Raw genomic sequence first — 14685 nt, 5'->3', positions numbered from 1 at the left:
ATTTAGTGTTTCACAAAACAGACGCTCCTTGAAATGCTCACCTTCCTGAAAATACTATTGCCAGCACCATGTGGCAGTAATGATTTATAGGAGTAAGTGATCTGGCCAGAATCGATTTAAACTGTCAGCACTAACTGGACATCAACCTTGGTATGGTATCAGATCGTGTGCAGGTTTTGTAATTCAAGTGACCGCAGTCTCGTCTTGCTGGTCACCTCTAATCAAAACTGCCCCACCAGTACAAACCCAGAAGACCCCAGGTGCTCTCGGTGGACGTAAGTTTGCTTAAACAACACTGCCAGTTTGGCTACATAAAGCCAGTATTGAATGAGCAGATCAAGTCCATCACAACCATTTTGCAGAATCAAGTACAAAGGCAAATCAGAGTCTATGTCCTCTTCTGGGATTATCGTGTTTTTATTCTCATAGACTAGGGGTGGCTGTAGCACCGTGGGTAACACACTCGACTCTATGAACCAGAAGACCACAAAGACACAGGTTCAAACCCCACTTACTACCATTGTGTCCCTGAGCAAGACACTTAACCCTGAGTGTCTCCAGGTAGACTGTTCCTGTAACTACTGATAAATACCATAAACGTAGATACTTAATGCTGTAAATGCTGTAATGCTGAAATTGTGTCCTAAATACTGATGATCAGCAACTCAGATGTGTGCCAAACCGCACAAGGTACAATTTTATGTTCTTTGCATGATGAATCACAATGTCACATCAGCAGAGCTTCTACAAAGAGCTGATATGAAAGGATAGGATGCGTTTTTTAACTACTAGCACATCTTTTTTTTTAAAGTTTCAAACTTTAATGTGGACTTAGTGTGTGAGTCTGCATGTGTGTGTGATTGTATGCATGTTAGAGAGAGAGGGAGATTTTAAATGGACAATTCTCTCCATAGCGTATATTTCCACAATCAAATTGGGAGTAAATATTTATCACCGACTGCAGGTCCCTGGGCCGGGCCTGATTATTTTGGGTCTGTGGAGGCCATTTTTGATTCTGACAGCCTGCACATTTACCTATTCAGACGGCAGGAAATGGGCAAAAACTCCTCAAGCAGAACATATTCAGAAGCAGCGCCGTGAGGACTTCATGTTTGCAAATTATTTTTTTTCAAGGTACCTCCACAAAAAAAAAAAACACCCAACATGGGACATGATAAAGGAACTTGTTGAAACCCACACAGCAGGACAAGCGAGTCTCTCCTCCCCTGCCTAGATTGGCGGACTGTGGGAGAGGAGAGGATGCAGCGGTGGGTGCCGGGTGCGGTGGGGGCGGCGTGGTGCTGCGGGGCTCCGCGGCTACCATGCCTAAGTGTGATAAGGAGACACTGGAGCTTGTTTACATGCGGCAATGGGGAAACAAATTGAAAATTCCTGCCTGGGAATGCTGATGCATATCAAAAACGGGATTATTTTTGAAATAATTGCCGCCGCAATGCACGCTGTCAAACAGTTAATCTCCACTTTGTTAGAATTCAAATTGCTTTAGCGTGTTTACATTGCCCATTATGTCAAGGGCAAGAGCGGGAGGTGTTTTTCACAGGGGGGGGGGGGTCCATTTACATCATATGTCCTGGATAAAAAAATAATAAAAATAATAATAATAAAATAAGAAGAATAATAATAAGAATAATTGTTCTAAGGCACAATAACTTTCCATCAATGTCTTTGCACTGGAAAAAAGTGGGACAAGAAAAAAAAAAACGACACCTTCTAGCAGACAGGGAATGTTTGGAGAGGAGGAAAGAGCGCTGGGTCTGGCCCGTCGCAGGAAGTGGCGGTGTTAATATTTGATGGTGCACGTGTCAGGTGGAGGTGCATTAAGTGTGCCTCCTCGGCCCCCTCTTTTGCTTGCTCCTCGCCTCCGTCTGTGGCTCAAATTGCCTGTGTTTATCACTTCTAGCTGCGCTGGCACTGAGAGACGACACTTTATCCCCTTTCCAGGGCTGTCACTCACACAGCCTCCACCGCCACCCCTCCCCTCACACTTAGCACAGGATGCGGCCCATTGTTCTGAGCCGAAGAGACGGAAAGCCTCGCAGAACCAGACACCCGCTGCAGCCGCTGTCTTCCTCAACGGGTCAATTAGCGTTGCCCTTAGGTGAGGACAGAGCCGTGGGACGCTGAGGGAAAGCACTCCCAGCGAGGAGATGCTACCCTAAATAAGACACCGAAATGAATCCCGCTGTTTCACGTAAGGAGCTGCATCCAAATGACTCCACAGAGGGCCGTTTCGGGGCGACGCGGACTCAGGGGTTAGCGTCCCGCTCTCTCCCACCAAGGCCCTGGGCTCCAACTGACACCGAGACGGGGGCTGCCACGCGTTAACCTCTTAGTAGCTGCTACTGCACATGCTGGCAGATAGTGTTACTGCAGCATGTATAGGCTTGTTACTGCTTCAGGCTCATAGCTGGCCTGTGTGTATGTGTGTGTGTGTGTGTGTGTGTGTGTGTGTGTGTGTGTGTGTGCGCGTGTGTGTGTTTCATAATCTCTTACTTGCTGCCAGTAAATATGACGCAGTTGTCATTCAAAGGTCTGATCGACATTTTCATCTGCAGAATGATGGGGTCTGTGTTCGTGTGTGTGTGTGTGTGCTTGTGTATTGAAGGCTGTGCTTGGCGGCAGTGAATGCATGTAGTTCTCATGGGGACGCGAAATATGTCTTGTGGCCCAAAACCACCACATCACCACCGGGATATCAAGTACACATTCCACACAGACACCAGTTCTCCTGCCCACAAGCATTATAAAAACAATAAGAGTGTGTGTTTTTGTGTGTGTTTGTTTCTTTTTCTTTTACAAGTTTATGATTTATTGCTTATTTCAACACACAACCGAGCACCAAAAAGTCTATAAAACAGACAAACAGAGTTGGAACCGGGACACTTAAGATGAAACACAAGTGGGGTGTGTCACTTAGAAAATCAGCAGAAGAGCTGGTATAGGGGACGGGCGTGCTGCTCTATAAGAGTAGTATAGGTGTGTGTCTGGGCTGAGCCGGCGAAGCCGCCTTTCACTTGGCACCGCAGCCCTTGCCCGAGGCGGAGAGGGAGGGTCAGATTAGCTTTGACAGTGCGCTGCTCTGAAAAGCGTTATTAGAAGATTTATGCTCAAAAAGGGCACATAATGGGCCAGGCGTGTTTCTATTAGGCTGATAGCAGAGGCTCAGCACTTATCCTGAGGCACACACTTTCTTTCGCTGCTTTTTGAGGACCAGCATAACATGTAACATGTGTAATGTAACTGTGTGTTAGCTCTTCAGCACCCTAAATCTATCCAAGTCTTTCCCACTTTTCATGAAATGTCAAAAAAATCGTCCTCATGAACATACAGGACGATATTTTGGAGGCTCTAAAATAGACAAAAACTGATGCCACATGATCAGAGTGTATAAAGAGCAAAAACTAAAAATAAGGAATACGTGAAATGGAGTATCTAGGGCCTTGTGCTACAATTGCACACATGAAGTATTGACCCGAGGAGGGTTAAATTGTCCAGAAGGCGGAAGCAGGGTGTGTGAGAGCTGTCAATCATAACTACGGCCATCGATTTAGCTAATTAAAACATCATTAAAGTCTTCTGCTTGTCAGACCAATAAATGCAGTCCAGCAAAAAGGGCTGCGCAGGCATTTATTTCTTTTTCGCCTGGACACAGAAGTACCCAGCAGTTCTTTTTTGTCTGTATCTGTTTCTATCTGTAAACCCATAAGACATACTTGATGTGACTTTAGCTCTCTCTGTGAAGCCAGGCGGGTTTTGTATCAAAGTGCTGCAACAGAAAGGCCTCATACTCATTACCAACAATTTCAAACTGTTTTGGGCCTTCGATAATGACTGGTTCTCATCTGGAGTGTGTGCAGCCCCCGTCTCCGCAGCTCGCCTCCCCTTCTGTGGCTTTAGCCGCACCGAGGCTACGGTTGCATCACTTCCTGTGACAGTGGGAGACAGAGGTCACTGCGCTCATAGGTGAGCGACTGCAAGAGAATGTGAAACAGAGAGAGCAAAGGCTGCTAACGGCTCAAACGTGGGAGCATTATGCATTATATGAAGGGTCAGGTAAATACATAATATGATTATGTTTAGACTAGACTAAAGCTTGCACCAAATGAATTCATGAATGTACATGCAGGTGAACTGTATGTCTGCGCCTGACTTCATGAATGCATTTAAAGACTGTGACACCTGAACACTGAAGTAAGATAGTGACACTTCGTGTAGAGTAATTGTGACACATACAGGGTTGGCCTATATGAAGACTGATGAAAGCAACAGTAGCTCATTTCATTGCACAGGCTGTTGATTTTTGCTTCTTAATGCTACTGTTTAAGTTGGATATTTGCGGCACCCAAAGATATTCATAACTGCAGACATCCATCTCGGCATTCTACTTGCATACAGACGATACGATCTTTCACCAAAATATCATGTTTCATGGCTGTGGAGACAGCAGACTCTCCTTCATTTTACTGCTTTCTTACAGTAAATCTTATATTTATTCACATCCACTGTCTTTTCATACATTTCATAGCGTGCAAGGTTCTGCATTAGAGTCATTCTCACAGCTAAATCAACTGGTTTGCCTGCTTGAGCAAGTTCATTTTAGAGTTATGCAACTTACCCCCACCCCCCTTTCTGTGGTGAAACGTGTGTGTGTGTGTGTGTGTGTGTGTGATGGTGTGACGACAAGTAGTGGCAGTCGAGGCAGTTTGAGGTGCTCCTGATTTTTGATTTGGTAAAAGGGATCTCAGCATGGCAAACACTCTCTCTCTCAGCCAAGACGAATAAGCACTCTCTCTCTTGCACAGCTGTGTGCGTGTGTGTGTGTGTGTGTGTGTGTGTGTGTGTGTGTAAAGCAGATAGAGTACATGTTGCAACACTCTAAGAGAATAGTATAAACAAGCCTGTAGTAGTGCTCGGCATGATGTTTTAACCATTTACCACTTTGATGTTACAAAGCCAAGGTCTGGTTTATGAAGAAAATTCCCTTTAAAGGAGATGCGTGTTGAAGAGTATGTGTTGTAGAAAGGTCTGAGGTCACGAAACAGGGGACATGTCAAACATCACTGTCACTCATCCAGCAGGGGGGTCTTACTCATACACTAAAAGTGGACTGCCATCTTAATATCAACTGGTGAGTTAAAAACTGGGTCGGCTGTGTGGTGACAAGTGTGCCTGGACATTTCCTTCACATAATGTCCCTCATTATTGGTCATTTGTTTTTGTAATTGTTGGTAATAATAAATTCACCTCTAACCACAGAGGCCTTAGCCTCCTGTAACTTGAAAAGTTTCTTCCCTGGTTTTATGCCTTATTGTGGTAGCACAATAGAGTCACATTTTGTGTGCATGAGCATAAATTCTCATGAGCATAAATTTGAAACTTGCATTTTACACCCTTGCTGTTCCATAATACATTCTACAATTATATATTGTGTAATATATAATAATATTTGAAAGCTGTTCTATTTTGTTATTTGTGCCGCCCCAATAAAAAATTAAAAAAATTAAAAAATTCGGGCTATGCCCATGGTCATCAGCCCTTCCAGTAAAAAAAAAAAAAAAAAAAAGAGTTAAAAAAAAAAGGAGGCAGCCTGTCAAGGTTCCTCATGACATGTGATTCATGTCACTGTTCCCAAGGATGGACGGAACGCCATCCTGCTTTACATCAACCCAGAACGACACACTTTATTCACTGTCCCACTTCTCAGCCCACGCGGCTGGGTTAAAACTGGATGTTTGTGGGTTCCCATCTCTCTGCATGGCAGATATACCCCCGGTCGCCAACTGTTCTCATTGTGTCTAAAAAGCATGAGGCTGGATCACAGCCCAACCTACTACAATTAATGAACTAATGAAGAGTGGGCGTCTGTCTTCAGCTACGACGGCGATCTTTGCCTTTGCAGGGAAAGTTACCACGGCTCATTCCTGACCTCCGGCGTGCAGACGCACATGCACGCGCTCACCAAAGGATTTCTAAGGATGCGTCTTGTCAGTCTAGGTAATTTGCCCTTGTTGTGCTCCGTGTATCTGTGCAAACAGAGATATCCTTTTCACCAAGTTTCCTCCCTGAGGCCAAATGGTCTGTCTGACAAAACAAACACCGTGACCCATATATCTGCCAATGACTCTGGCACAGGCCATGTCAGGGGCAGGAAGCAATCTCTATCCTGTTAGAGTAAAGTGCAGGGTGGTGAGCAGTACCTCAGCACAGGTTGGTGATACTGGCCCTAGAACATCAGAAAAAAAAAAGTGCAGAAAGGCAGGAGACAGATCTGGTGTTAGTGGATGTTAGATGTCTATGACTGGCCAATGTAAGAAGTGAGAAAAAGAATACCATGCGCCCGAGGTAAGCCAGTCCCTTTGGGTCCCCAGGCCTTCCTGTTGACCAGCCAGCCCTCGGCTCTGTTTACCGTTCATCTGTCTTTAGACCCTCAATCACCGCAGGATGCGGGGTGGTCTGTTTCTCGGAGGGATGAGTGTGCCAAGTCAGTGGCCAGGCGGGCTTGTGAAATATCAGTGTTGCATTGAGTCCTTGATGCCTGTCCTAAAACTCATCTCAAGGAGAGCGTCACAAAGCCCTGGACCTCAATTCACCAGACCTTTAAGTTCCAAGAACTTAATAAAAGGTTCCTTGAACCTCATCTGCCAAGATCCTCCATGCAATTTCCTCCATCACTCAACTCTTTACCGTGCTAACACGTCAAGGGGCAGGAATGTCTCTCCGCCGCTGCCATCGCCTGCTGCTCCCCAGTGGCAGGAGGTCCTGTGCGAATGGTGGAATCCCACCGGGACAAAGAGCCAAGCAACTGCCAAGACAAGGCACTCCAGGCACGTTCTATCACCCAACTCCCTCTCAGGGCTGGGGCTCCTGAGGATCGCCTGCAATGCCTGGAGGAGCGGCTCAGAGAACCAGGGCTAAAACGGTTGAGCGTTTAAGGATTCCCCCCCCCCCCGTTACAGGGGCCTCTTGGCAGAAGAGGGGACACACAAGCCCCCTTTTGCGTAAGGGACACACGGCAGGAATCCTATTTGCTGGATTCCTTCCTCTTGTCACCAGGGGTGTAATGTTGCTGTGAGCCGTGTGTTCTGTTGAAAGAAGCGTGGCTTGGATTTCATTTTAATTAGGGAAAAGAGCAGAGCGCCACATAGCTACATGTGTATGTCTGCATTCATTCATCAAAGGGTTATATTAACGAGGTGAAATCCTTCAAATGACTTTTACAAATAAAGAATGTTAACAGTTATTGTACATTATGGACGGGCATCATTTGTAACTTCAACAAAAAACTGCACGGACGGTAAGTCAGTTTGCCTGCCCCACTGGGAGGGGGGATGAACATAAAATGTTGCCCCACCAGTAAAAGGCAACACAATATCGGGTCTTTCAGCAGCTGCTCTCACTCTGCCTGTGCTCCCGAAGCCTCGAGATCAGGCCACGACCCCCTCCCTCATTGCAGGCAAAAACGAGCCCTAATAGAGCTGCCTATTTATAGGCATTTTAAACTGTTACTTACACCGGGGGCCGTGGGGTACTGCTGCCGTTCCCAAGATGCACTGGAGGCCAGGGGCAAATGCAATTGCTCACCCTTCAAGAACTTGAGATGGCACAGAGTGATATATATACAGAGCAACAGGGCCCCACGTCTCGCTCATAATTAACACGAGGCTTGATTTACAGTGACGCGAATCGGCTCGGCAAGCCGCAGCAAAGACACACTTGACCCTTCCACACTCCTCCTCTCCCTTTCTGTCCCCTTTTCAGGTCAGGAGGGTTTGCGAGTGTGATGCAACCTGGTCGCCTTCAGAAAACAGGAGGGTGTTGGGCTGTTCTTTTTTGAGTGAAGCTATGTGAAGGGCGGGTGAGGTGAGACGAGGTGCTCTTGGCTGCTGTATAACAGGTTTATATCAGTTTCACCAAATGTTCTTGTACATTAATTTCTATGCCATTTCCTTTGGATCCATTAATAGAACTAAATTAGTTTGTCTCCTGTACATTTGCACAGCATTCTGGTAATTCAAGCCTCCTTGATGTGTAAAGTATTTTAAAGCATCTTCAGAACATAATGCTTAAAGTATATTTTTTATTTTACCCATTTTATCCCCATTTGTTCTGTCTGCATTGTATTAATTATTTACTTGGTCCAGGAAGACAACAAATCTTCTGTACATTGCGCTTCATGTATATGGCTGACATGACAATGAAGCCATACTTTTCATGTCTTATAAAACAGGGTTTTTAAAGCAGAACAAATATTCAGAGTACGTAGTCTTCTCTCTCTCTCTCTCTCCTCCTCTCGCAACACACAGAAAAATGCAGGTTGTTTCCATTTGCGGAAAACAAAAAGAGTGCTAAGGCAGCACGGAGCCTGTACGTCAGGACACGGGCCTTTTATTACCCCTCTGTGTCGGCAGTGATTTATGGGGCTGCTCTAAATCAGCAGTATTTTATCCGCCGCTCATCAGGGGACAGTCCAGTGGCTGATTATGTGCTGGTCTGGGCAGGTGGGCAGGACAGCAGGCAGGTGCGCGGTGTGTCGGCTCGGAAGCGAAGCCCTCTCTACCGCCCCCCGTGGAGACTCGTGGTAAGTACACACGCGAGCCAGGAGCCCAGGGCATGCTACCGACTTCCCAGCACAGGAAGGCGGAGAGAAAGGAGATGCGGAGAATATGCAGCGCTGCTCTTTCCAAGTACAAAGATAAGCGCGTTTGAATGATTTAACACGCCCGTGTCCTTTCCTCGCCGTGTGGGAATGCACCTCAAGCCACTGAAGTTTAGGGATCAAAAACACTTAATCGAAGTTGGAAAAAATTGAAAAGGTGGGCAAAGTGAGGGTGCTAACAGCCATACAGGAAAAGAAAGGAGGGCGGGGGGAAATACAGGCCTTGCGGTGGCGGTGTTTCAGGAATATCACACAGACTGACTAATGAGTGCTAGGGCGCACAAGCGCTCAGGTAAAGTACCGCGGAAGGAACCTCCTGAGGATATGCTCCAACTTCTAATAAAAAAAGAGCCGCTTCCCCCCCTTCTCCCCCCTTTTCTCAAATCCCCTAAAGAGCATTAACTGTAGCCCCCATTATTTCCCCTCCTCCCTGCTCTCTGCAATTAACACTCTCATTGAATATTGAAGCCAAGAAGAAGGATGGGGCTTTTTAGCCAATTCCTTTCCGTTAAGACCATCACTCTGCTGTGGGGGGCTGAAGGCTCAGACGGTAACAGGAAGCTAAGGCCAACACCACTCAGAGTCAAACAATCTATAATCATTTATTTATTGTCCCCTCTTTCTCGCCTGCTGGGAGGAGTGACAAACTACTGGATGGACGTGTGATGTCAGGTACAAAATTATTATTTCTTTATTTTATTTTTGCAAATTTCACTTTTGCAAGTCATGATCACATCAGTAGACCCCCACCATAAATCTAATCCTAACCCTCCCCTAATTACCATCAGTCATCAGTCACCAACCATTCAAATCAGTGTCACGAATGAGGCCATAAGTGGTCCTCCACACAAACAGCAGTGAAAACTGGGCAATTAGCATAAACTATGACTTTCTTCTCCAAAATAAGCAATTAGGGTGAAGAAGGAACACCAGATTAATGTTCTGGTTGCCACGGTGGTGTGATGGGTGGAGTGCAACCATGTTTTGTATGTCAGACGGTGAAATGTCTGTGGTGGGACAGGATGAGAAGCGGTTTAGAGGTGCTAATGTCAATGCTTACATGACACCCAATGATGAATTTGTACATATATCCCAAAAATGGCTCCTTTACTAGGGTATCGAAGATAATTTGGGAATGCAGGGAAATTCTTCTACTATACACTCACACACACACACACACACAAATAAGGCCAGGCTCAATGGATCACATTGCACTCCATAAATACATTTACAGCTCTCATTTAATGAGTCTTGGCACGTCCCCTCTCCGCATTTAAAGTTGGTGCCGGCACATTTGGGAAAAGGCCACAGAAAGTTGAAGTGTGTGCGTCGTTTTTGTTGGAGTTGGAATCAGTAGCGGTTCATTAATGCGGGGCGGTGGGGAGCCACTCCGCCCCTTTCAAATATCTGGTCTGTCATCGCCTGTCAGCTTTCGTTAAATATTGGTCCCAAATTGAATTTGTTTAGTTTATGTGAGAAAAAAGGTAACACAAATATAAGACATCCTAGATCTGAATGAATTAAATATTCTTAACTAATCCTTTACATAGTTGAATGTGCTGACAACAAAATCACACAAAAATTATCTATAGAAATCAAATTTCTGGATTTGGAGTCACACTCAAAATTGGAAAGTGGAAAAACACACAACAGGCGCATCCAACTTTGATGTAATGTCCTTTAAACAACTCATAATGAGGCTCAGCAGTGTGTGTGGCCTCCACATGCCTGTATGACCTCCCTACCCGTCATGCTCCTGATGAGGTGGCAGAAGGTCTCCTGAGGGACCTCCTCCCAGACCTGGACTAAAACATCCACCAACTCCTGTTGTTTCCTAAGAGGACAGTTTGATTTCACAGAAAGGGAGTTTGGAGTGTGTTTACATTTACATTGTGTTGTTTAAGTGTTTCCTTTTTGTTTGTTTTTAACAGTGTTCTTCCTGGTTTAAGGGCCGCAGAGCATATGTAAAAAAGAAAAAAAAGTGCAATGCAACAGCAATGCAAAAGTGAAAGTTTCATCTTTGGAAATAAGTCCTTGAAAAAAAAAAATATTATTATTTTTTTCATAATGAAGGATGGGCTCTAATTTTTGGCCAATAGTATCTGTCAGAAGCCTGAAGCAGTGAATCTAAAAATTAAGTGTTGTACCCATGGGGAGTGTTTGTTAAATTCAAAGCATTCAAATAGCATTTAGATGCTATTCAAAAGCAATGCTTTTAATCGTATTTTCATCAAAATGACATCAAAGATGTTTCTCAGAAAAAAAGACTTAAAGTATCATCGCCAGAACCTGCAGAGGATGCGGTGAGTCGGACTGACTGATATCAACCATATTTTCAGTCTTGTGTGTGTATGTGTGTGTGCTTTCAGGACACAGAGGACATGAAGAGGGGACAGAAACCTAGAAGGAGAAAAAAAAGAAAAGCAGGGCACAACAGACAATGCATTTTCTATGTACTTCTTGTTAACTCTTCCGCGCCATGTTTGCGGGGTCAGAGCAAGGCCGGTGAGGGTTGAACGGGCCTGCAGAGTGTGAGATCCTCAGAGAGATGTCCCTTTCTCTCTCTCTCTCTTTTTCTCTGTCTGCAGCTACGACCACATCCTCTCTCACATCTGTCTGCTGCTCCACCGGTTCTACCAGCACTCATATGAACATAGATAAAGAGAAACTCACACACACCGCAAAAACACTAACACCCATATAGATGTACATCCTTGTAGACGTATGCATACACACTGTTACTCAGACTTCTGGGAAGTCACCATGCCCGATAGGTAAACAAGCATCTGCCATTACGTGTTTAAGAAATACACTGCTCATCCTAAATGAAGCGAGGTCACAATGTGGCGATGGAGAAGTGTGACTCAAGCCAGTGCAAAAAGAAAACAATATGAATGACAAGACAGGTCAAACAAGGCATAAAGATGAAGTAAAGTTGCACACAGAAAGATGGAAGACAGGAGGGGGATGAGACCAGTGCACTGTACATTTTCTCCCATGAATGTTTGATGGTGGGAGGCGCTGGGACCGGCAGCTGGGGCTGGGAGACTGACAGAGGAGGTCAGCTGACGGCTGGGGAAGGACTCAGGGCTGTCACGCAAGGTGTACTGCCAGAGCGCCCACTGCGGATACCCACAGTCCCACTCACTGGTGTCCTAAAGGAGCTTAGGCAATCACACACAAAAAGCAAACAGATCATCTCCCTAAATATGTAAATTAACCCCACCTACTTCTTACTATGTCCGTCTAAATAAGTCATGCAACACCACAACATAATGTATGTCAAACTGTGAATGTGTTGTTTATATGTAAAAATGACAATTACATTTTTACACTTTGTGAGAAAAACAATTGCATGTATCTGAAAGGGTATCAAAGCTTTAGCTCTTGAACCTAGGCACTTAAGCCAATTCTAGGCCATTTCAAAGGACATCTATGTGGACATTTTAAAATGTCATTATTAGCCAAAGTTTTAAACAATTATATCGTTGAACCCACATCTGCTGATGCACTAGATACTGTACTAGAGTGAATTTGGCCAGCTTTAATGCTTCTTTAATAAGTGCAACTCTACTAAGATCTACTAAGATCCCTGAAAATGGTTTTCTAATAATCAATGGAGCTTCAGAAGTGACAGACTTGGGTTAACGAACATGGTTTTCCCATTAGAACTCAAGACAAGACGTTGCTAATAAAATTCCTCTCTATGTGTATGCAGATAATCCATCGATAACAGACGGATACCAGAGTATGGACTGGAGTTTGGACCAATCTGAAGACTTTTTAATGCACCAAACAATTGTTCTCCATCCAAAATGAGGACATTTCTAAATTACCCTAAACTTTGAACAGTAGTGTATCTGTAGATATTATGTGGGAATCATTAATATACAACATTCCCGCTGGCTTTACTACAGCAGTAGCAAGAATACATGTTATAGAGTGCAGGGTTTTGCTTATGCATCTTGCAGAAGTGGTTCAATGCACCTTTTCTCAGTTTGCACCGCAGTTAACTTACTAAAGATATTTTGGAACAAAACTCTAGAGCAACAAATGACTAATTCTGACTCGGAAAGAAGGAGGCAGAAATCTTAAGATCTCAGAGAAATGCAGTGTTCCTCCGCTCAGCTGCTCCGTTTGAGGTGAAAGCGTGTCTGCACATGCTCACACGGTGACACATGCACAAGCAGGAATGACTCTGAGAAACCAGCATTCCAGCAGTCTGCAGGGAAAGCCAAGACCCCAAGATGTTGCTACACACCCTTGCAAAGAAGTGACAGGTGACCAGGGCACGATGTCATCAAGGCACTTGGAGGCCACCGGTCTCTGCCACTCACTCTCGACACGTGGGTACATTTAGTACTCTCCACGGCTAAAGATAATTATCCTGTTTGCAGTTACCATGCCAAGTTTTATAGAAACTTATCCAAGTTTAGCAGAGGGCTGACCGATTTTTAAGTGGTCGCAATTAGTGGACATTAATGTATAGAATTTTAATAAAGTAGATTGTTCTATTGTGTTAATTAGGTTTTAACAGCTTAACATGATCTTGAAAGTCTTCAGATTCTGAAGTTATTTAAGTTCTGTGTGTGCAAGAGCAGGTACTACAGAACCAAAGTTTGGGCCCACCCTCTGATTAAAAAAAAAATTAATCATTAAAAAAATCTACATCAAAACACATAAATATTACATTGTATTGGTTATTGAACAAAACATATTAGGTGTGTGATTGGTACATTGACATGCACATTGCATGCTCGAAAATAAGCTGTTTGGATCAAACCTTGCTGTAAAGGATGCAGCAAATCTGTGAAGCTGCTGTGTTAAAGAAAGCGGGTGTATTGTTGTTACGTTACTCTTCAACGACCATTCAGATACATTTGCCCTAAGTACTTCTGACGTTTTATTTTGTAATTAAATCTTGAAAGAGCAGCATATCACTTATTATATTTGCAAGGGTGGCCCTGATCTTCTGAAGAGTTGTGTATGAGGCATAATACCCATCATAAGAGGTTGTGCTAAGTTGAGGGACTCTTGAAAGGATCTGGGGGAAGAGAAAAAAAAACAGGGGATCATGGAGAGATAATTGTGAAAACAGAGCTAGACGAGACTACTGACTCCGTGGTGCAGTGTTTCTTCACTTTTACGCTATTCTGGTTTTCCCACAGGTACGGGCCTATTAGTACCCAGTTCCCACAGGCTCCACAGTATGTGAGCAGTGGAAGACTCTCCAGAGCACAATTAAAATATACAACTCGGTAGAGTTAATGTCACTTTTCCACTAGTCTCAAGGCCAGGCCAGGAGGGACCAGGGTCTGTGATGAACAGCGAAACGACTAACCTGAAACTTGTTTAGAGCTGCTTGTGAAAGTAAAATGTGGTGCTGATCGCACCATGAGTAAGCACACGGTTTCGCAGTCCCTGCAAGGCGCACCACACCGGTTCCATTACGTTTTCAAAACCAAGCCGAGGAGAGGAAGGGGTGGCGCGCTGTTCCGGAGCCGTTTTTTTAGACAGCAGGTCATGAGGAGAAATTCGGGGAAATGAGGAGGGTGAAAAGCAATACTGGAACAACCTGTAGAGATGGTGACAAATGTGTTTGACCTCTACTCTGCACAGGCGATACAAACTTAGGAGCCAAACAACCCCATAACCCCACCCCCCACCCCCGACAAAGGGCATCGCTCGGCGAAGCGGGCAGGGCTTTTTATGACAAATATTGATCCCTTCCACAGAGAGCACGGCAAAAACTATACCCAGACAGACAACAAAAATAACTGTAACCATATAACAGCTTCCTGCCTGGGGAATGGATCTGTGCCGGGGCCACGTGGCGGCTATTTCTGCCCTTCTGGGGCCTACGTCATAAACGTGGACAAAAGCCCCAGAGAGTAGCAGAGAGTGAGGCTTCAGAGGACTGCAAGAGAAAAGGGCAGAGACACGGACTAGGACAGGGAGAAAGTGTGTGTGTGTGTGTGTGTGTGTGCATATATTAGATGATGATGCAA

General features: G+C 44.8%; 1 protein-coding gene across 4 annotated transcripts in view; it reads right to left on the bottom strand.

Annotated features, from left to right (window-relative positions):
• Positions 1 to 14685, bottom strand: part of mafa (MAF bZIP transcription factor a) — an 81195-nt gene that overhangs the window by 41014 nt on the left and 25496 nt on the right. The window contains exon 3 of one of the 4 annotated variants that reach the window (XM_028956610.1): positions 13458 to 13721. The exons of the other annotated variants lie outside the window; for them this stretch is intronic. The gene's annotated coding sequence lies outside the window, so the exon portion shown is untranslated. Of the gene's footprint in view, positions 1 to 13457; positions 13722 to 14685 lie in introns of those variants that run through there. 4 annotated transcript variants of the gene reach the window in all.

The sequence above is a fragment of the Denticeps clupeoides genome, chromosome 16 (genome assembly GCF_900700375.1).
Source record: "Denticeps clupeoides chromosome 16, fDenClu1.1, whole genome shotgun sequence".
Classification (NCBI taxonomy): Eukaryota; Metazoa; Chordata; class Actinopteri; order Clupeiformes; family Denticipitidae; genus Denticeps; species Denticeps clupeoides.
The sequence above is the reverse complement of the archived record's forward strand: the minus strand, read 5'-3'. Positions and strand labels throughout refer to the sequence as shown.